This window comes from Ranitomeya variabilis, chromosome 5 (assembly GCF_051348905.1).
Source record: "Ranitomeya variabilis isolate aRanVar5 chromosome 5, aRanVar5.hap1, whole genome shotgun sequence".
Classification (NCBI taxonomy): Eukaryota; Metazoa; Chordata; class Amphibia; order Anura; family Dendrobatidae; genus Ranitomeya; species Ranitomeya variabilis.
This window is the reverse complement of record NC_135236.1, coordinates 607,754,772-607,777,666: the sequence shown is the minus strand read 5'-3', so window position 1 is coordinate 607,777,666 and position 22,895 is coordinate 607,754,772.

Below are 22,895 nucleotides of genomic sequence, written 5' to 3'. Positions count from 1 at the left end.
TGCCCATACACTAAGTGTATGGGCTACCAAACATTTCCCTCTGAGGGGCACACCTCAACATACTGTGTAAACATTTTTTTTAAAGGGCATCAGAAACACCTTTTTACACAATAAATTGGCTGTTGCATCACAGACCACGGTCACCATGGTGAAATAGTGATGGTGGATGATGAAGATGAGGAGAAGGAGGAGGATAACACCAAACAGACAAAATAAATCCATGTGTGGGTGTGAAGTGGTGCATGGGAATACACCTCCCAAAAAAGACACTGTATTAGAGGTTATGTTTCGCTGTTATCATTCATTGGTAAACTGTAGAGAAGTCAGGCCCAATCCAGCCCTTATTCATTTGCCAGCCTGTCAGCATTTTCAGTTGACAGGTGGATGCGCTTATCAGTTATAATTTCATCAGCGGCACTAAAAATACGCTCTGACAGAATGCTAGCAGCAGAGCAGGCCAGGACCTAGGCGTAGAGAGTCAGTTCATGCCACGTGTCCAGCTTGGATACCCAATAATTAAAAGGCACAGAGGAATAATGGAGGACATTGGTACAGTCAGCAAGGTATTCCCTCAGCATCTTCCCAAACTTTGCACTCCTTGTGAGAGTACCCTGCGCCTCTGGGCAAGAGCAATGGGAAGGTCTGAGACAACTCTCCCAGAACTTTGCCAGTGTTCCCTGTTGTGAATTTACCTTTTGGCTCCCTCTAGTGGCTACTAGTGATTTGACTGGGTATGTCATTCATCCCTTGTATGCTCACCTGGGTCGTTAGGTCAGGGGTGTTGCTATATAAGCTCCCTGGACCTTCAGTTCAATGCCTGGCAACGTTGATATCAGAGCTAATCTGTAGTGCTCTTGTCTACTGATCCTGGTTCCTGCTTGATTAAGCTAAGTCTGCTTCCTTGCTTTTTGCTATTTGTTTTGGTTTGCATTTTTGTCCAGCTTGTATATAATCTGTTTCCTGACCTTGCTGGAAGCTCTAGGGTGGCTGGTGTTCTCCCCCCGGGCCGTTAGACGGTTCGGGGGTTCTTGAATCTCCAGCGTGGATTTTGATAGGGTTTTTGTTGACCATATAAGTTATCTTACTACATTCTGCTATTAGTAAGTGGGCCTCTCTTTGCTAAAACCTAGTTCATCTCTGTGTTTGTCATTTCCTCTTACCTCACCATTATTATTTGTGGGGGGCTACTATCCTACTTTTGGGGTCTATTCTCTGGAGGCAAGAGAGGTCTTTGTTTTCCTCTTCTAGGGGTAGTTAGTCCTCCGGCTGGCGCGAGACATCTAGCGACCAACGTAGGCATGTTCCCCGGCTACTGCTAGTGTTGGCGTTAGGAGTAGATATATGGTCAACCCAGTTACCACTGCCCTATGAGCTGGATTTTTGTACGTCGCAGACTTACTTGTTTCTCTGAGACCCTCGCCATTGGGGTCATAACAGTTTGCCAGGCCAGTATTAAATGTTAAATGCATTGCAGAAGCGGGATTATAAGAAAGAAAGCTCTGAGTTTTTTTTTTCTCTCTCTCATTTTTTTTTTTCTTTTCCCCTTTACCTCTGAGTGGCTTGTGTTTGCTGCAGACATGAATGTCCAGACCTTGATTACAAGTGTGGACCAGCTTGCTGCTCGTGTGCAGGGCATACAAGATTATGTTATCAGAAGTCCTATGTCAGAACCTAAGATACCGATTCCTGAACCGTTTTCCGGAGACCGATTTAAATTTAGAAATTTCAGGAATAATTGTAAATTGTTTTTGTCCCTGAAACCCTGTTCATCTGGAGACTCCGCTCAGCAAGTAAAAATTGTTATTTCTTTTTTACGGGGTGACCCTCAGGATTGGGCCTTCTCGCTGGCGCCAGGAGATCCGGCATTGGCTGACATTGATGCGTTTTTTCTGGCGCTCGGTTTGCTTTATGAGGAACCCAATCTTGAGATTCAGGCAGAAAGGGCCTTGCTGGCTATGTCTCAGGGCCAGGACGAGGCTGAAGTGTATTGCCAAAAATTTCGGAAATGGTCCGTGCTGACCCAGTGGAACGAGTGTGCATTGGCTGCTAATTTTAGAAATGGCCTTTCTGAAGCCATTAAGAATGTGATGGTGGGTTTTCCCATTCCCACAGGTCTGAATGATTCTATGGCCCTGGCTATTCAAATCGACCAGCGGTTGCGGGAGCGCAAAACCGCTAATTCCCTCATGGTGTTGTCTGAACAGACACCTGATTTAATGCAATGTGATAGAATCCTGACTAGAAATGAGCGGAAAATTCATAGACGCCAGAATGGCTTGTGTTACTACTGTGGTGATTCTACACATGTTATCTCAGCATGCTCTAAACGTCTTACTAAGGTTGTTAGTCCGGTCGCCATTGGTAATTTGCAACCTAAATTTATTCTATCTGTAACTTTGATTTGCTCACTGTCATCGTATCCTGTCATGGCGTTTGTGGACTCGGGTGCTGCCCTGAGCCTTATGGATCTGTCATTTGCCAAGCGCTGCGGATTTGTTCTTGAGCCATTGGAAAATCCTATCCCTCTTAGGGGTATTGATTCTACGCCATTGGCAAAAAATAAACCGCAGTTTTGGACACAGGTTACCATGTGCATGACTCCCGAACATCGGGAGGTAATACGTTTTCTTGTTCTGCATAAAATGCATGATTTGGTTGTTTTGGGTTTGCCATAGTTACAGACCCATAATCCAGTCTTGGACTGGAAGGCTATGTCAGTGTCAAGTTGGGGCTGCCATGGAATTCATGGAGATTCCCTGCCCTTGTCTATTGCTTCTTCTACGCCTTCGGAAGTTCCGGCGTATTTGTCTGATTATCAGGATGTCTTCAGCGAGTCTAAGTCCAGTGCACTGCCTCCTCATAGGGAATGTGACTGTGCAATAGATTTGATTCCTGGCAGTAAGTTTCCTAAGGGGAGACTGTTTAATCTGTCGGTACCTGAACATACCGCGATGCGTTCATATATCAAGGAGTCTCTTGAGAAGGGGCATATCCGTCCTTCTTCTTCCCCTCTTGGTGCGGGATTCTTTTTTGTGGCCAAAAAGGACGGATCTTTGAGGCCTTGTATTGACTATCGGCTTTTAAATAAGATCACTGTCAAATTTCAGTATCCTTTGCCGCTGTTGTCAGATTTGTTTGCCTGGATTAAAGGTGCCAAGTGGTTCACCAAGATAGACCTTCGTGGTGCGTACAACCTTGTGCGCATTAGGCAGGGCGATGAATGGAAAACCGCATTCAATACGCCCGAAGGTCATTTTGAGTACTTGGTGATGCCATTCGGTCTCTCTAATGCACCTTCAGTTTTTCAGTCCTTCATGCATGACATTTTCCGGAGGTATCTGGATAAATTTTTGATTGTTTATCTGGATGATATTCTGGTTTTTTCTGATGATTGGGACTCGCATGTGGAGCAGGTCAGGATGGTTTTTGAGATTCTGCGTGAAAATTCTTTGTTTGTAAAAGGCTCAAAGTGTCTCTTTGGTGTACAGAAGGTTCCCTTTTTGGGGTTCATTTTTTCCCCTTCTGCTGTGGAGATGGATCCAGTCAAGGTCCGAGCTATTCATGATTGGACTCAACCCTCGTCAGTTAAGAGTCTTCAGAAGTTCTTGGGTTTTGCTAACTTCTACCGTCGTTTTATCGCAAATTTCTCTAGCGTTGTTAAACCGCTGACGGATATGACCAAGAAAGGCTCTGATGTAGCTAACTGGGCTCCTGCTGCCGTGGAGGCTTTCCAGGAGTTAAAACGCCGGTTTACTTCGGCGCCTGTTTTGTGCCAGCCTGACATCTCACTTCCCTTTCAGGTTGAGGTGGATGCTTCGGAGATTGGGGCAGGGGCCGTTTTGTCGCAGAGAGGCCCTGGTTGCTCTACTATGAGACCTTGTGCCTTTTTCTCTAGGAAGTTTTCGCCGGCAGAGCGAAATTATGATGTGGGCAATCGGGAGTTGTTGGCCATGAAGTGGGCATTTGAGGAGTGGCATCATTGGCTCGAGGGTGCTAAGCATCGTGTGGTGGTCTTGACTGATCACAAAAATCTGATGTATCTCGAGTCTGCTAAACGCCTGAATCCTAGACAGGCCCGCTGGTCATTGTTTTTCTCCCGTTTTGACTTTGTGGTCTCGTATTTACCAGGTTCTAAGAATGTGAAGGCCGATGCTCTGTCTAGGAGCTTTGTGCCTGATGCTCCTGGAGTCGCTGAACCTGTGGGTATTCTTAAGGAAGGAGTTATCGTGTCTGCTATTTCTCCAGATCTGCGACGTGTGTTGCAGAGATTTCAGGCTGGTAGGCCTGACTCTTGTCCACCTGACAGATTGTTTGTGCCTGCTAGATGGACCAGCAGAGTCATTTCCGAGGTTCATTCCTCGGTGTTGGCAGGGCACCCGGGAATTTTTGGCACCAGAGATCTGGTGGCCAGGTCCTTTTGGTGGCCTTCCTTGTCAAGGGATGTGCGGTCATTTGTACAGTTCTGTGGCACTTGTGCTCGAGCTAAGCCTTGCTGCTCTCGTGCCAGCGGGTTGCTCTTGCCCTTACCTGTCCCGAAGAGACTTTGGACACACATCTCTATGGATTTCATTTCTGATCTTCTGGTGTCTCAGGGCATGTCTGTCATCTGGGTGATATGTGATCGTTTCTCCAAGATGGTCCATTTGGTTCCTTTGCCTAAGCTGCCCTCCTCTTCTGATCTGGTTCCTGTGTTCTTCCAGAATGTGGTTCGTTTGCACGGCATTCCTGAGAATATTGTGTTGGACAGAGGATCCCAGTTTGTTTCCAGGTTCTGGCGATCCTTTTGTGGTAGGATGGGCATTGAGTTGTCATTTTCATCCGCTTTCCATCCCCAGACTAACGGACAAACGGAGCGAACTAATCAGACTCTGGAGGCTTATTTGAGGTGTTTTGTCTCTTCTGATCAGGATGATTGGGTGACCTTCTTGCCGTTGGCTGAATTTGCCCTTAATAATCGGGCTAGTTCTGCCACCTTGGTTTCGCCATTTTTCTGCAACTCTGGTTTCCATCCTCGTTTTTCCTCGGGACATGTGGAGCCTTCTGACTGTCCTGGGGTGGATTCCGTGGTGGATAGGTTGCAGCGGATCTGGGGGCATGTGGTGGACAACTTGAAGTTGTCACAGGAGAAGGCTCAGCGTTTTGCCAACCGCCGCCGCGGTGTGGGTCCCCGACTTCGCGTTGGGGATTTGGTATGGCTGTCTTCTCGATTTGTTCCTATGAAGGTCTCCTCTCCCAAATTTAAGCCTCGCTTCATTGGTCCTTACAAGATATTGGAAATCATTAATCCTGTATCCTTTCGCCTGGATCTTCCGGTGTCGTTTGCCATCCACAACGTATTTCATAGGTCCTTGTTGCGGCGGTACGTTGTGCCTGTGGTTCCTTCTGCTGAGCCTCCTGCTCCGGTGTTGGTTGAGGGCGAGTTGGAGTACGTGGTGGAGAAGATCTTAGATTCTCGCCTCTCCAGGCGGAGGCTTCAGTACCTGGTCAAGTGGAAGGGCTATGGTCAGGAGGATAATTCCTGGGTGGTCGCCTCTGATGTGCATGCGGCCGATTTAGTTCGTGCCTTTCACGCCACTCATCCTGATCGCCCTGGTGGTCTTGGTGAGGGTTCGGTGACCCCTCACTAAGGGGGGGGTACTGTTGTGAATTTACCTTTTGGCTCCCTCTAGTGGCTACTAGTGATTTGACTCTGGGTATGTCATTCATCCCTTGTATGCTCACCTGGGTCGTTAGGTCAGGGGTGTTGCTATATAAGCTCCCTGGACCTTCAGTTCAATGCCTGGCAACGTTGATATCAGAGCTAATCTGTAGTGCTCTTGTCTACTGATCCTGGTTCCTGCTTGATTAAGCTAAGTCTGCTTCCTTGCTTTTTGCTATTTGTTTTGGTTTGCATTTTTGTTCAGCTTGTATATAATCTGTTTCCTGACCTTGCTGGAAGCTCTAGGGTGGCTGGTGTTCTCCCCCCGGGCCGTTAGACGGTTCGGGGGTTCTTGAATCTCCAGCGTGGATTTTGATAGGGTTTTTGTTGACCATATAAGTTATCTTACTACATTCTGCTATTAGTAAGTGAGCCTCTCTTTGCTAAAACCTAGTTCATCTCTGTGTTTGTCATTTCCTCTTACCTCACCGTTATTATTTGTGGGGGGCTACTATCCTACTTTTGGGGTCTATTCTCTGGAGGCAAGAGAGGTCTTTGTTTTCCTCTTCTAGGGGTAGTTAGTCCTCCGGCTGGCGCGAGACATCTAGCGACCAACGTAGGCATGTTCCCCGGCTACTGCTAGTGTTGGCGTTAGGAGTAGATATATGGTCAACCCAGTTACCACTGCCCTATGAGCTGGATTTTTGTACGTCGCAGACTTACTTGTTTCTCTGAGACCCTCGCCATTGGGGTCATAACAGTTCCCCTGCCTTTGCTGGAATGGAGTTGTATCTCTCTCGCCTGTACTCGTTGATTGTCCAACGAACTGTGACCTCTGCTGCCAGTGTTTTCAGATGGGATTTGTTCTTAATAATTCCGCAACAATGGCCCTCTGGTACTGCAACCTTTTAGTACACTTGTCTGCCTCTGAAGAAGAGATTGAAAGTTCTACTTGTAGCGTGTGTCTAGAAGTTTCACCAACCAGTAATGAGTGTCACCAAAAATTTTGATAATGTGAGGCTCATGGGAAAGGCAGCACAACATAAAGTCAGCCATGTGTGCCAGACTGCTAACAAGCCATCTACGCTGAACAGACGGTATGATAGTTGTGTTTGTAGTACCGTCTATAGCGCATTGTCAACCAATCCATGTTGAGATGACATGAGGTTGGGCTTTGTGTAATCACCCTGTATGGTTCCTTTCTCCATCTCTTCATGCTCCATCTGCAATGCATCCTCTTTCATTGTGAGCAAAGATCTTTTCAGAATGCAGAGAAGCGGGATCGTGACACTAATTATGGCGTCATCGCTGCTCACCATCTTGGTGGAGTACTCAAAGTTTTGTAGGATGGTACATTTGTCTGACATCCATGTCCACTCCTGAGGTCTTATGTGTGGAGTCTGAACTGAATACCGATGGCCTTGTTGTTTCTGGTAGTAAACAACTGCCTTATTCTGCTCACAAATCCTTTTCAACATTTTTAGTTTAGAGTTCCAACGTGTGGGGACATCACACACCGGTCGGTGAGCCGGAAGCTGCAAATGCTACTGAAGCATGGCAAGGGTGGCTGAAGCTGTAGCTGACTTTCTAAAATGGGCACACAGGTGGCGTACTTTCACAAGCAGATCTGGCATCTCCTGGTTGCTTTTTAGAAACCGCTGAACAACAAGGTCAAGCACACGGGCCAGGCATGGTACGTGTGTGAGCTCGCCTCACCTTAGAGATGCCACCAGGTTCCAGCCATTGTCACAGACGACAATGCTTGGCTCTAGGTTCACTATTGTCAGCCACAGATCTGCCTGCTCTTTCAGAGCTGTCCACAACTCTTCAGCATTGTTCGGTTTGTCACCTAAGCATATCAGCTTAAGCACAGCCTGATGATGCCTGGCTGAGGCATTGATGCAGTACTTCCATTGTGTGACTGTTGTGGCAATTTTGGAGATAGGGGCTGAAGAGGAGGAGGAGGTACAGGAGCTGTAGACTTTGGGGGCAACTCTGATTGACATAGTGTCTGCAATCCTCGGCTTCAGGAGGACGTGTTCCATCCCAAGGCCCGACTGGGTCCTGGCTTCCACTATGTTAACTCAGTGTGCCGTCAGTGAGATGTACCTTCCCTGTCCATAAGCACTGGTCCACGTGTCCATGGTTAGGTGGACTTTCCCAATAACAGTATTGTTGAGAATACAGGTAATGTTGTGGGACACGTGCTTGTGTAATGCCGAGTCAACAAACCAGGAGAAATAATGGTGGCTGGGGACCGAGAACCTTGGGATGGCAACCACCATCAGGTTGCGGAAAGCTTCCTTATCCATGAGCCTAAAAAGCAACATTTCAAGTGCAAGCAGATGAGAAATGTGTGAATTTAGTACTGTGGCATGTGGGGTGTTGGCTGCATATTTTAGCTTTCATTCCAATGACTGGGGTATGGACAACAGAAGTCTGCGCTGGGACAAGTACATGGACATGCTTGATGATGTCACTAGTTGAGTGTGGGCAATGACAGGTGCATGGCAGGAGTCATCTTCGCATGCAGCATGGACAAGGGATTGGCTTGCATGCACAACAGTGGAAAAAGCAGGGGTGTCACCTGCAGACACTGTTCCTGGAGCCTGGGGTTCGTCCCACAAAGTCGGGTGCTTTGCTGCCATGTGCCTGATCATGCTGGTGGTGGTCAGGCTTGTAGTTTTGCTACCTCTGCTGATGCAGGCATGGCAGGTGGTGCAAATGGCCTGTTTGGGGTTATCGGCAGAGTCTTTAAAAGCGATCAGACTTGGGAAGACCTTACAGTTGGACTGCCAACTTCCGTCGTGTTGGTGTTACGAGGAATGGTTTCCCACCTTCTATCTGCGGCCACCACACTGCTTCTTCCTGCCTGTTGGGATGCTACACCTCCCTCCCCCTGTGTGCTGCTGTCCTAGCTCTGCCTGCTCTCCTGCCAGGATGGGTCAGTTACTATATCATTCACAACCTCTTCTTCCACTTTCACACCCTATTCCTCCTCCTGATTTTCTGGCAATTGTGTCTCATCTTCGTCCATATCTTGTGACATGTTCCCACCGTCACTTTCGTGTGACCATGACGGCTCAAATATTTGGGCATTGCTACATGTGATCTCATCTTGCCCCACTTCAAGCGGACCGGGTTATTTGCCCAAATCTATAAATGGAAAAGTGAACAGCTCTACGGAGTGTCCAAGTGTGGGATCAGTTGTCTCCGGGCACTCGGCATGGTGGGAGGAAGGAGGATCAGGGTGAGGATTATGCATTCCAGACTCAAGGCTACACAGACTAGATCGTCTGGAAGTCAGGATGGTGATGGTGGTGGCAAATTGACTGGAAGCATTATCCGCTATGCAACCAGCAACCTTTTGAAACTGCTCTGGTTTCAATTTTAGTGTTCTGCAGAACTCTAGTAATTTGGACAGGAAGATCGGGCGAGAAGATGTGGGTGTTTGTTGTGGCACAATTTCAGTTTGCCCACGACCTCGGTCTCTGCATGCACCATCACCATCATGTCCACTTCACTGTCCCTTGCCACGCGCCTTGCCCATTTTAAATGGACTGCAATATTTTCCACATTCACTACAAATGGCTGGATTTGGAGCAAATTTATATGTGATCCGTGTGCAGAAAAAACACAGTTTAAAATATATAAACTGTAGGTAACAATTTTTTTTAGCAAACTTAGTCAATAACTAGGGTAAGACACAGCAAAAATAGTTGAATGGAGGCCTCAAATGCCACAATTTGTTGGCCACAATTAGATGAGGCGTCTGATGGAGATACCACACTATTCAATATGTGGCCTGTATTTTTTTTAACGCAAAATAGTCTATATAACTAGGCTAGCAGACAGCCAAAACAGTTAAATGGAGGCCTCAAATGCCACAATTTGTAGCCCACAGATAGATGAGGCGTCTGACTGTTCACTGTTGAATATGTGGCCTGTATTTTTTGTTTTTTAATGCAAAATAGTGTGTAGAACTAAGGTAACAGACAACCAAAACAGTTGAATGGAGGTCTCAAATTCCACTATTGTAGCCCACAGATAGTTGAGGTGACTGATGGAGATACCACACTGTTCAATATGTGGCGTGTATTTTATTAACCTAAATTAGTGTATAGAACTAGGGTAACAGACAGCAAAATCAGACAGCAAAAACAGATGAATGGAGGCCTCATATGCCACAATTTGTAGCCCACATATAGATCAGGTGTCTGACGGAGATAGCCCACTTTCAAATATCTGGCCTATATTTTTTCTTTTTTTGCCCCGCTAAATTGTGTCAATGAGTAGGCTAAGACACAACAAAAAAATTCTAGGGAGGTCTGAAATGGCATAACTTTGAGCGCAATGATATGCGATTTGTGTGGCAGACAAAACCCAGTGTAAAATATCTGCCCTTTAGCTAAATATTTTTGTTGGCAGCTAAATATTTTTTTGGGCAGCAAAATGTCAAGAAATTATATAAGACACTCCAAAAAAGTTTTACAGTACCACAAAAATGGCAGAATTTTCTGTGCCCTCAGATGTGTTGTCTGAGACGGGCAAACCCGTTTAAAATAGCTGGATTTTCACGCTGTACTATGAAAAGTTTCTGGCTATGTTCTGCATTGTCACCAAGCAAATGGAGATAAAAGGGGGCTCTGGATTGCCTTGGAATAAAATAATCAGGATTAAGATGCAAAAAAAAATATTCCTGGCCACTGATACCTGGGGCTATGTATATACAGTCAATATATGTAATAGGCAGCATCAGCAGCAGACAGTGATGGAATGAACATTCTTGATGTATGCAATTAAGTATGCCACATAAAATGCCTGCCTGCTACTGATATCTATATACCCACAGACAATCCCTGCCTACCTAGCACTGCAATCTATATACTGCGTAATTAGCTCTTAGAAGGACTGTTGATTAAGCTTGATTTGTGTATTCTATAATGGCATGCCCACACTAACTTTTAAATCCCCTAATCTGACCCTATCACGCCAGCAAATCTCCCGACACTGTCTGATTCCGGAAGTGAAGGTGTCGTGCAGGGAGTCGCCAGGTCTGATATAGACCTGATGATGCTGTGTGGCCAGTCAATCACTGTAATCCCACAACCAACATGGCTGCTGCATTACAGTGCATGGCAGACAATCCCTGCATGTTGATTAGCGCTCTAAAGAGCGCCGAACATGCAGGGTGGGGACCCGAGCTCCCACCGAATAATCCCAGAGATGCTCGGCGCTCACCAACCACCGCGAGTACAGCGATGCTCGGGCGAGTAACGAGCATTTCCGAGTATGCTCGCTCATCACTAGTGACCACCCTTTGTCTTTCATTGAGGATGGAGAAAAATGGAGATAAATCTGTGATGCCATTGGTATCAAGTGCAGGAGAAGAATATAGAGATTCAAATGCATTTATTTATTAAAGAATTTTCTAGAACACCTGCTTCTTCCTCAAGGCAAAGCACAAAGATAAAAGTTCAGCCCCCAAGATGTGAGTATAAGTAGACAACTTATATAAAAAAGAGGGAGCAATTAACAGCCCTCAATAATCATATGACTGGGTTACAATATCGTCGTGTTGAAAAAATTCTGTGAAAATACAGCACATAAACTTGTTCAATGGGAGATTCAAAGTATAAGATATAAAAAGAAGGAAAAAATAATACCATAAAAATTGGTATGAAAAAGAAAAATGGCTGTAAAAAGGAGAAACTATTTAATGAGATTAAAAAACAGAAAAAAGTTTTTGAATAGAAAAAAAAATGGGACAGAACTTATTCAGTCTTCATTTTGCTCAAATAGTAGGCATAAGTAGTCATAAACCAATTTATTTATTATTATCAAATATCAAAATTCTAAGTGAATGAATAAAAGACAGAGAGAGATCTCAATCAAATCAACATTCGGTGTGACCACCCTTTGTCTTTAAGGCAGTGTACATTTTTGTAGGTACACTGCACAATGTTTGGAATTTTGATTATGGTCAGTTATATATGTAACCAATTATACCAAACAGATGATAATGATAAACATGTTTATATGTAGTTTAACCCCTTCACCCCAAAGTCTGTTTTCACCTAATTGACACGGCCAATTTTTACAATTCTGACCACTGTCACTTTATGAAGTCATAACTCTGAAACGCTTCAACGGATCCTGGTGATTCTGAGACTGTTTTTTCGTGACATATTGTACTTTATGATAGTGGTAAAACTTCTTCGATATGACTTGCATTTATTTGTGAAAAAAACAGAAATTTGTCGAAAATTATGAAAATTTAGCAATTTTCAAATTTTTCGTTTTTATGCCCTTAAATTAGCGAGTTATATCACATAATATAGTTAATAAACAACATTTCCCACATGTCTGCTTTACATCAGCACAATTTTGGAAACATAATTTTTTTGTTAGGGAGTTATAAGGGTTAAAAGTTGACCAGCGATTTCTCAATTTTGCAACAAAATTTGCAAAACCATTTTTTTACGGACCACCTCACACTTGAAGTTACTTTGAGGGGTCTATATGACAGAAAATGCCCAAAAGTGACACCATTCTAAAAACTGCACCCCTCAAGGTACTCAAAACCACATTCAAAAAGTTTATTAACCCTTCAGGTGCTTCACAGGAATTTTTGGAATGTTTAAAAAAAATTGAACATTTAACTTTTTTTTCACAAAATTTTTACTTCAGATCCAATTTGTTTTATTTTACCAAGGGTAACAGGAGAAATTGGACCAAAAAAGTCATTGTACAATTTGTCCTGAGTACGCCGATACCCCACATGTTGGGGTAAACCATTGATTGGGCACATGGCAGAGCTCGGAAGGGAAGGAGCGCCATTTGACTTTTCAATGCAAAATTGGCTGGAATTGAGATCGGAACCCATGTCGTGTTTGGAGATCCCCTGACGTGCCTAAACAGTGGAAACCCCCACAAGTGACACCATTTTGGAAAGAAGACCCCCTAAGGAACTTATCTAGATGTGTGGTGAGCACTTTTAACCCTCAATTGTTTCACTAAAGTTTAGAATGTAGCGCTGTGAAAATAAAAAAATCATTTTTTTCTTTCCACAAAATGATGTTTTAGCCCGCAATTTTTTTCCCCCCAAGGGTAACAGGAGAAATTGGACAACAAAAGTTATTGTCCAATTTGTCCTGAGTACGCTGATACCCCGTACATTGGGGGAACCACTGTTGGGCGCACGGCAGAGCTCGGAAGGGAAGGAGCGCCGTTTGAAATGCAGACTTAGATGGATTGGTCTGTAGGTGTCATGTTGCATTTGCAGAGCCCCTGATGTACCTAAACAGTAGAAACCCCCCACAAGTGACCCCATATTGGAAACTAGACCCCCCACGGAACTTATCTAGATGTGTTGTGAGAACTTTGAACCCCCCAAGTGTTTCACTACAGTTTATAACGCAGAGCCCCGAAAATAAAAAATATATTTTTTTCCACGAAAATTATATTTTAGCCCCCACGTTTTTATTTTCCCAAGGGTAAGGCTGGTTTCACACTTGCGTGTTTATCTGCATGCGTTTTTTTAAAAAACGCATGTGTGAAAAAACGCATGTAAACACGGTAAAACGCATGCGTTTTTTAGACGCATGCGTTTTTATAGAAAAACACAAGAAAACAAGAAAAAGCAAAAAAACCCTAACCCTACCCCTAACCCTACCCCTACCCCTACCCCTAACCCTACCCCTAACCCTAACCCTAACCTGAAATACGTGGCACTGAAATACGTGGCACTGAAATACGTGGCACTGAAATACGTTTATATACGTATATACGTATATAAGTGCCACGATATTTCAGTGGCCACGTATATAAGTGCCACGTATGTAAGTGCCACATATATAAGTGCCATGTATATAAGTGCCACGTATATAAGTGCCACGTATATAAGTGCCACGTATTTCACGTAAATGCCACGATATTTCAGTGGCCACGTATATAAGTGCCACGTATATAAGTGCCACGTATTTAAGTGACACGTATTTAAGTGCCACATATTTAAGTGCCACGTATTTAAGTGCCACGTATTTCACGTAAATGCCACGATATTTCAGTGCCACATATTTCACTGAAATATCGTGGCATTAAATACGTGGCACTGAAAGACGTGGCACTGAAATATGTGGCACTGAAATATCGTGGCACTGAAATATTGTGGCACTGAAATATCGTGGCACTGAAATACGTGGCACTGAAATACGTGGCACTATGACTGTCAGAAAATGTTCATTAAATGGTTAGGGGTGAGTTTAGGGGTAGGGTTAGGGTTTGGATCCCTTTATCACCTTGATGGTGGGTGACTTTTCAGTGTGTGTTCTGTTTTTTTCTATAAAAACGCATGCATTTTTAACACAAACAAACGCGTTGAGATCGGACGCCATGTCGCGTTTGGAGAGCCCCTGATGTGACTAAACAGTGAAAACTCCCCAATTCTAACTGAAACCCTAACCCCAACCCTAACCCCAGCCCTAACCCCAACCCTAACCCTAGCCCTAACCCTAGTCCTAACCCTAGCGCTACTTTCACACTAGCGTTTTTTTGCATACGTCACAATGCGTCGTTTTGGCGAAAAAACGCATCCTGCAAAGTCATCTGCAGGATGCGTTTTTTCCCCATAGATTAACATTAGCGACGTATTGACACACATCGCAAGCATCGTGCGATGGTTGCGTTGTGTTGTGGCGGACCGCCGGCAGCAAAAAAGTTACATGTGCTGACGGTCTACCATTTCCGACCGCGCATGCGCGGCTGGAACTCCGCCCCCACCTCCCCGCACCTCACAGTGGGGCAGCGGATGCGTGGAAAAACAGCATCAGCTGCCCACGTTGTGCGGTGCTTGCACAGTATGCGTCGGTATGTCGGGCCGACGCAGCGCGACGGCCCCGTACCGACGCTAGTGTGAAAGTAGCCTAACGGGAAAATGGAAATAAACATATATTTTTTAAATTTTATTATTTTTCCCTAACTAAGGGGGTGATGAAGGGGGATTTGATTTACTTTTATAGCGTTTTTTGGGCGGATTTTTATGATTGGCAGCCATCACACACTAAAAGATGCTTTTTATTGCAAAAAATAGTTTTTGCATCACCACATTTTGAGAGCTATACTTTTTCCATATTTTGGTCCACAGAGTCATGTGAGATCTTGTTTTTTGCGGGACGAGTTGACGTTTTTATTCGTACCATTTTCGGGTACATGACATTTTTTGATCGCTTTTTATTCCGATTTTTGGGAGGCGGAATGAACAAAAACCAGCAATTCCTGAAATTCTTTTAGGGGGGGGGGCGTTTATACCATTCCGCGTTTGGTAAAAAGGATAAAGCAGTTTTATTCTTCGGGTCAGTACGATTACAGCAATGCCTCATTTATGTAATTTTTTTATGTTTTGGCGCTTTTACACAATAAAAACTATTTTATATAAAAAAATAATTGTTTTTGCATCGCTTTATTCTGAGGACTATAACTTTTTTATTTTTCTGCTGATGATGCTGTATGGCGGCTTTTTTTGCGGGACAAGATGATGTTTTCAGAGGTACCATGGTTATTTATATCCGTCTTTTTGATCGCGTGTTATTCCACTTTTTGTTTGGCGGTATGAGAATAAAGCGTTGTTTTTTGCCTCGGTTTTTTTTTTTTTATGGTGTTCACTGAAGGGGTTAACTAGTGATATAATGTCAGAGTGATCAGCTTAACAGCAATTACTGTACTTGCAAAGTCAATATTTGCCCAGAAAATGAACTTTAACCCCCAAAACACATTTCAACATCATTGCAGTCCTGCCTTAAAAGGAGCAGCTAACATCATTTTAGTGATTGATCCATTAACACAGGTGTGGGTGTTGATGAGGACAGGGCTGGCGATCAATCAGTCATGATTAAATAAGAATGACATCACTGGACACTTTAAAAGGAGGCTGGTGCTTGGTATCATTGTTTCTCTTCAGTTAACCATCTAAAGAAACACGTGCAGCCATCATTGCACTGCACAAAAATGGCCTAACAGGGAAGAGTATCGCAGCTACAAAGATTGCACCTCAGTTAACAATCTATCGTATCATCAAGAACTTCAAGGAGAGAGCTTCCATTGTTGTCAAAAAGGCTCCAGCGCGCCCAAGAAAGACCAGCAAGCGCCAGGACCGTATCTTAAAACTGTTTCAGCTGCGGGATCGGACTGCCAGCAGTGCCGAGCTTGCTCAGGAATGGCAGCAGGCTGGTGTGAGTGCTTCTGCACGCACTGTGAGGCGGAGACACTTTGAGCAAAGCCTGGTTTCAAGGAGGGCAGCAACAAAGCCACTTCTCTCCAGAAAAAACATCAGGGACCGACTGATATTCTGCAAAAGATGCAGGGAGTGGACTGCTGAGGACTGGGGCAAAGTCATTTTCTCTGATGAATCCCCTTTTCGATTGTTTGGGACATCTGGAAAACAGCTTGTTCGGAGAAGAAGAGGTGAGCGCTACCACCAGTCTTGTCTCATGCCAACTGTAAAGCATCCTGAAACCATTCATGTGTGGGGTTGCTTCTCAGCCAAGGGAATCGGCTCACTCACAGTCTCACAGCCATGAATAAAGAATGGTACCAGAATGTCCTCCAAGAACAACTTCTCCCAACCGTCCAAGAGCAGTTTGGCGCCCAACAATGCCTTTTCCAGCATGATGGAGCACCTTGCCATAAAGCACAGGTGATAACTAAATGGCTCATGGAACAAAACATAGGGATTTTGGGTCCATTGCCTGGAAACTCCCCAGGTCTTAATCCCATTGAGAACTTGTGGTCAATCATCAAGAGACGGGTGGACAAACAAAAACCAACAAATTCTGGCAAAATGCAAGCATTAATTATGCAAGAATGGACTGCTATCAGTCAGGATTTGGTCCAGAAGTTGATTGAGAGCATGCCAGGGAAAATTGCAGAGGTCTTGAAGAAGAAGGGTCAACACTGCAAACATTGACTTGCTGCATTAACTCATTCTAACTGTCAATATAACCTATTGGTACTCATAATATGATTGCAATGATATTTCTGTATGTGATATAAACATCAGACAAACACTAATAAAAACCAGAGGGCAGCAGATCATGTGAAAATATAATTTTGGTGTCATTCTCAAAACTTTTGGCCATGACTGTAGTCAAGTGACAGGCATGGTAAGATACCAGAAATACAATCAAGCAAATCAGAAACTTAAAGCAGAGAACTGAACCAGAACTGATAAACTGTTAACATGTTTGCAAAAATTGCAGTGAGTTGCAGAATGTATTGTAGCCATGTTACGTTTTTATGTTTTTTTTGTTTTCTTGGTCCTCACTGTCCATAAAATGAATCCCAGAAACATTTAAGTGAATTAGAACTGCTCTAACATTTTGTAGGCACAGCGGAGATATTCTCAGAAAACCTAATTAGAACTTAAAAAGAAGTATTTTTCAGAGATGGGGAGACAAAAATCCCATGGTAAGTAAGCCTTTGTCTTGCATGATCACTTCTTCCTCTGAAAAACTTTTGCCAGTCAGATATTAGGTGTTAGTGTGGTTATTTAAAAAAAAAGAAAGTAAAAAAACCTTTCTGGGATTCTATGAATGTTTTTATGATTGCTTTAATTGTCTGTAGATGGAGATCTCAGAGATCTCATTTATATGTATAAATACATGTGTGGTCAATACAAGGGACTGGCACATGACATTCCTTCCAAAAGACCAGGGTGCACTCATTAAGGGTGGAAGAAATGCAATTCCGGCAACTAAATAAGAGATGACTCTTTACAGTTAAAGTAGTCAGAAAGGAAGCTACAAGAGGTAGCAATGGCAAACACTATAACAGCTTTCATAAAGGGCTGAATTTCTTCAGCACAAGTAACATTGTGGGTTATAGATAATTTATTGACAACTAATTTATAATTCATAGAAAAAGATTTAACTTGATAAACCTGAGTCTTTTATCAACCTATGTAATTATGAGATGATGATCTATAAAGTTAGTCTGATTGCCATACGTGGAGTTGCAAAGGAATTTATTTCCCATTTTAGGTCAGTTATCATCTACCTCTTGGGCTTTTTGCTTTCTTCAAGATCAATATGTAAAGTTATAAGTTGAACTTGATGGATTAATGTCTATCTTCAGCCTTAAAAACTATTATACTATGAAATTGGCAGTGGAAGTCAGAAATACAGGAGTTTAAATAGGAGGTAGCACTGCTCATGGCTCTCAGAAGTCTAATCAGATAGAAATTAACCCTATCGCAACCTGAGTGAACAGCATCAAAAGACCCAAGGATTAAACAGAACTAGATTACTTTCTTGGAAGATATAAGAATACAAATTACAGTTATTAAGTTCTGTTAAGAGATGATGAGCTATAGAATTAGTCTGATTGCCATATGTTGAGTGTCATGATCTCCATGGCCAGAGAACTAGCATAAGCCTCTATAGGAACAAGCTCTTGGAAGATGTAACTGTACTGACCATGAACTAAACCTACCGCATCATCTAGAAGTAGCCAGGTAGCATGTCCTACTTTTTATCCCTATATGCCCAGCGCCGGCCGGAGAACTAAATAATGCTAGCAGAGGGAAATATAAGACCTGACTCACCTCTAGAGAAATGCCCAAAAGGAGACAGAAGCCCCCCACATATATTGGCGGTGATATGAGATGAAACAACAAACGCAGCAGGAAAATAGTTTTAGCAAATTTGAGGTCCGCTTTCTAGATAGCAGAAGACAGAAAGCATACTTTCATGGTCAGTAGAAAACCCTAACAAAACACATCCAGAAATTACTTTAGGACTCTGGCATTAACTCATAATACCAGAGTGGCAATTCCTGATCAACAAGAGCTTTCCAGACACAGTAACGAAACTGCAGCTGTGAACTGGAACCAAAATACAAAAACAAAACATGGACGAATGTCCAACTTATCTAGTAGATGTCTGGGAGCAGGAACAAGCACAGAGAGGCTTCTGATAACATTGTTGACCGGCAAGCATCTAACAGAGAAGCCAGGTTATATAGCGACACCCAGATCTAATCAGAACAGGTGAACAGGGAAGATGATGTCACAAGTTCAATTCCACCAGTAGCCACCGGGGGAGCCCAGAATCCAAATTCACAACAGTACCCCCCCCTCAAGGAGGGGGCACCGAACCCTCACCAGAACCACCAGGGCGATCAGGATGGGCCCTATGAAAGGCACGAACCAGATCAGAGGCATGAACATCAGATGCAGTGACCCAAGAATTATCCTCCTGGCCGTATCCCTTCCACTTGACCAGATACTGGAGTCTCCGTCTGGAAACACGGGAGCCTAGGATTTTTTCCACAACGTACTCCAACTCACCCTCAACCAACACCGGAGCAGGAGGCTCAACGGAAGGCACAACCGGTGCCTCATACCTGCGCAATAACGACCGATGAAAAACGTTATGAATAGAAAAGGATGCAGGGAGGTCCAAACGGAAGGAAACAGGGTTAAGAATCTCCAATATTTTATACGGACCGATGAACCGAGGCTTAAACTTAGGAGATGAGACCCTCATAGGGACAAAACGAGAAGACAACCACACCAAATCTCCAACACAAAGCCGAGGACCAACACGACGGTGACGGTTGGCAAAAAGCTGAGTCTTCTCCTGGGACAACTATAAATTGTCCATCACCTGCCCCCAGATATGATGCAATCTCTCCACCACCGCATCCACTCCAGGACAATCCGAGGATTCCATCTGACCGGAGGAAAATCGAGGATGGAACCCCGAATTACAGAAAAACGGGGAAACCAAGGTGGCAGAGCTGGCCCGATTATTGAGGGCGAACTCCGCCAATGGCAAAAAAGCAACCCAATCATCCTGGTCAGCAGACACAAAACACCTCAGATATGTCTCCAGGGTCTGATTAGTCCGCTCGGTCTGGCCATTAGTCTGAGGGTGAAAAGCAGACGAAAAAGACAAATCTATGCCCATCCTAGCACAAAATGCCCGCCAAAATCTAGACACAAATTGGGTTCCTCTGTCAGAAACGATATTCTCAGGAATACCATGCAAACGAACAACATTTTGAAAAAACAGGGGCACCAACTCGGAAGAAGAAGGCAATTTGGGCAGGGGAACCAAATGAACCATCTTAGAAAAACGGTCACACACCACCCAGATGACAGACATCTTCTGAGAAACAGGCAGATCTGAAATAAAATCCATCGAGATGTGTGTCCAAGGCCTCTTAGGAATAGGCAAGGGCAACAATAATCCACTAGCCCGAGAACAACAAGGCTTGGCCCGAGCACAAACGTCACAAGACTGCACAAAGCCTCGCACATCTCGTGACAGGGAAGGCCACCAGAAGGATCTTGCCACCAAATCCCTGGTACCAAAAATTCCAGGATGACCTGCCAACGCAGAAGAATGCACCTCAGAGATGACTTTACTGGTCCAATCATCAGGAACAAACAGCCTATCAGGCGGACAACGATCCGGTCTATCCGCCTGAAACTCCTGCAAGGCCCGCCGCAGGTCTGGAGAAACAGCTGACAAGATAACTCCCTCCTTAAGAATACCTGTGGGGTCAGAGTTGCCAGGTGAATCAGGCTCAAAACTCCTAGAAAGGGCATCCGCCTTAACATTCTTAGAACCTGGTAGGTACGATACCACAAAATTAAACCGAGAAAAAAATAATGACCAGCGCGCCTGTCTAGGATTCAGGCGCCTGGCGGTCTCAAGATAAATCAAATTTTTGTGGTCAGTCAATACCACCACCTGATGTCTGGCCCCCTCGAGCCAATGGCGCCACTCCTCAAACGCCCACTTCATGGCCAAAAGCTCCCGATTCCCAACATCATAATTCCGCTCAGCGGGCGAAAATTTACGGGAAAAGAAGGCACAAGGCCTCATCACGGCGCAGTCAGAACTTTTCTGCGACAACACTGCCCCAGCTCCGATCTCAGAAGCGTCGACCTCAACCTGAAAAGGAAGAGTCACATCAGGCTGACGCAACACAGGGGCAGAAGAAAAACGGCGCTTAAGCTCCTGAAAGGCCTCCACAGCATCAGGGGACCAATTAGCAACATCAGCACCTTGTCTAGTCAAATCGGTCAATGGCTTAACGACATCCGAAAAACCAGAAATAAATCGACGATAAAAGTTGGCAAAGCCCAAAAATTTCTGAAGACTTTTAAGAGAAGAGGGCTGCGTCCAATCACAAATAGCTTGAACCTTGACAGGATCCATCTCAATGGAAGAGGGAGAAAAAATATATCCCAAAAAGGAAATTCTCTGAACCCCAAAAACGCACTTAGAACCCTTGACACACAGAGAATTAGACCGCAAAACCTGAAAAACCCTCTTAACTTGCCGGACATGAGAGTCCCAGTCATCCGAAAAAATCAGAATATCATCCAGATACACTATCATAAATTTATCCAAAAAATCGCGGAAAATATCATGCATAAAGGACTGGAAGACTGAAGGGGCATTAGAAAGACCAAAAGGCATCACCAAATACTCAAAATGGCCCTCGGGCGTATTAAATGCGGTTTTCCACTCATCCCCCTGCCTGATCCGCACCAAATTATACGCCCCACGGAGATCAATCTTAGAGAACCACTTGGCCCCCTTTATGCGAGCAAACAAATCAGTCAGCAACGGCAATGGGTATTGATATTTAACCGTGATTTTATTCAAAAGCCGATAATCAATACATGGTCTCAAAGAGCCGTCTTTTTTTGACACAAAGAAAAAACCGGCTCCTAAGGGAGATGACGATGGACGAATATGTCCCATTTCCAAGGACTCCTTTATATATTCTCGCATAGCAGTATGTTCAGGCACAGACAGATTAAATAAACGACCCTTTGGGTATTTACTACCCGGAATTAAATCTATAGCACAATCGCACTCACGGTGCGGAGGTAGTGAACCCAGCTTGGGTTCTTCAAAGACGTCACGATAATCAGACAGGAACTCAGGGATTTCAGAGGGAATAGATGATGAAATGGACACCAAAGGTACGTCCCCATGAGTCCCCTTACATCCCCAGCTCAACACAGACATAGCTCTCCAGTCAAGGACTGGGTTGTGAGACTGCAGCCATGGCAATCCCAGCACCAAATCCTCATGTAGATTATACAGCACTAGAAAACGAATAGTCTCCTGGTGATCCGGATTAATACACATAGTCACTTGTGTCCAGTATTGTGGTTTATTATTAGCCAATGGGGTGGAGTCAATCCCCTTCAGAGGAATAAGAGTTTCCAAAGGCTCTAAATCATACCCACAACGATTGGCAAAGGACCAATCCATAAGACTCAAAGCGGCGCCAGAGTCGATATAGGCGTCAGTAGTAATAGATGACAAAGAGCAAATCAGGGTCACAGACAAAATAAATTTAGCAAGTAAAGTGCCAATGGAAACGGATTTATCAAGCTTTTTAGTACGCTTAGAGCACGCTGATATAACATGAGTAGAATCCCCACAATAGAAACACAACCCATTTTTCCGTCTAAAATTCTGCCGCTCGCTTCTGGACAGAATTCTATCACACTGCATGCTTTCTGGCGTCTTCTCAGTGGATACCGCCAGATGGTGCACAGGTTTGCGCTCCCGCAGACGCCTATCGATCTGAATGGCCATTGTCATGGACTCATTCAGACCTGCAGGCACAGGGAACCCCACCATAACATCCTTAATGGCATCAGAGAGACCCTCTCTGAAAGTAGCCGCCAAGGCACACTCATTCCACTGAGTAAGCACAGACCATTTACGGAATCTTTGGCAGTAAATTTCAGCTTCATCTTGCCCCTGCGATAGGGACATCAAAGTTTTTTCTGCCTGAAGTTCCAAATGAGGTTCCTCATACAGCAAGCCCAAGGCCAAAAAAAACGCATCCACATTGCGCAACGCAGGATCCCCTGGTGCCAATGCAAAAGCCCAGTCTTGAGGGTCGCCGCGGAGCAAGGAAATCACAATCCCAACCTGCTGTGCAGAGTCTCCAGCAGAACGAGATTTCAGGGACAAAAATAGCTTACAATTATTTCTAAAATTCTGAAAGCTAGATCTATTCCCTGAGAAGAATTCCGGCAAAGGAATTCTCGGCTCAGATACCGGAGCATGAATAATAAAATCTTGCAAATTTTGTACTTTCGTGGTGAGATTATTCAAACCTGCAGTTACACTCTGAAGATCCATTATTAACAGGTGAACACAAAGCCATTCAAAGATTATAAGGAGAGAGAAAAAAAAGAAAGACTGCAGCATAGACAGAC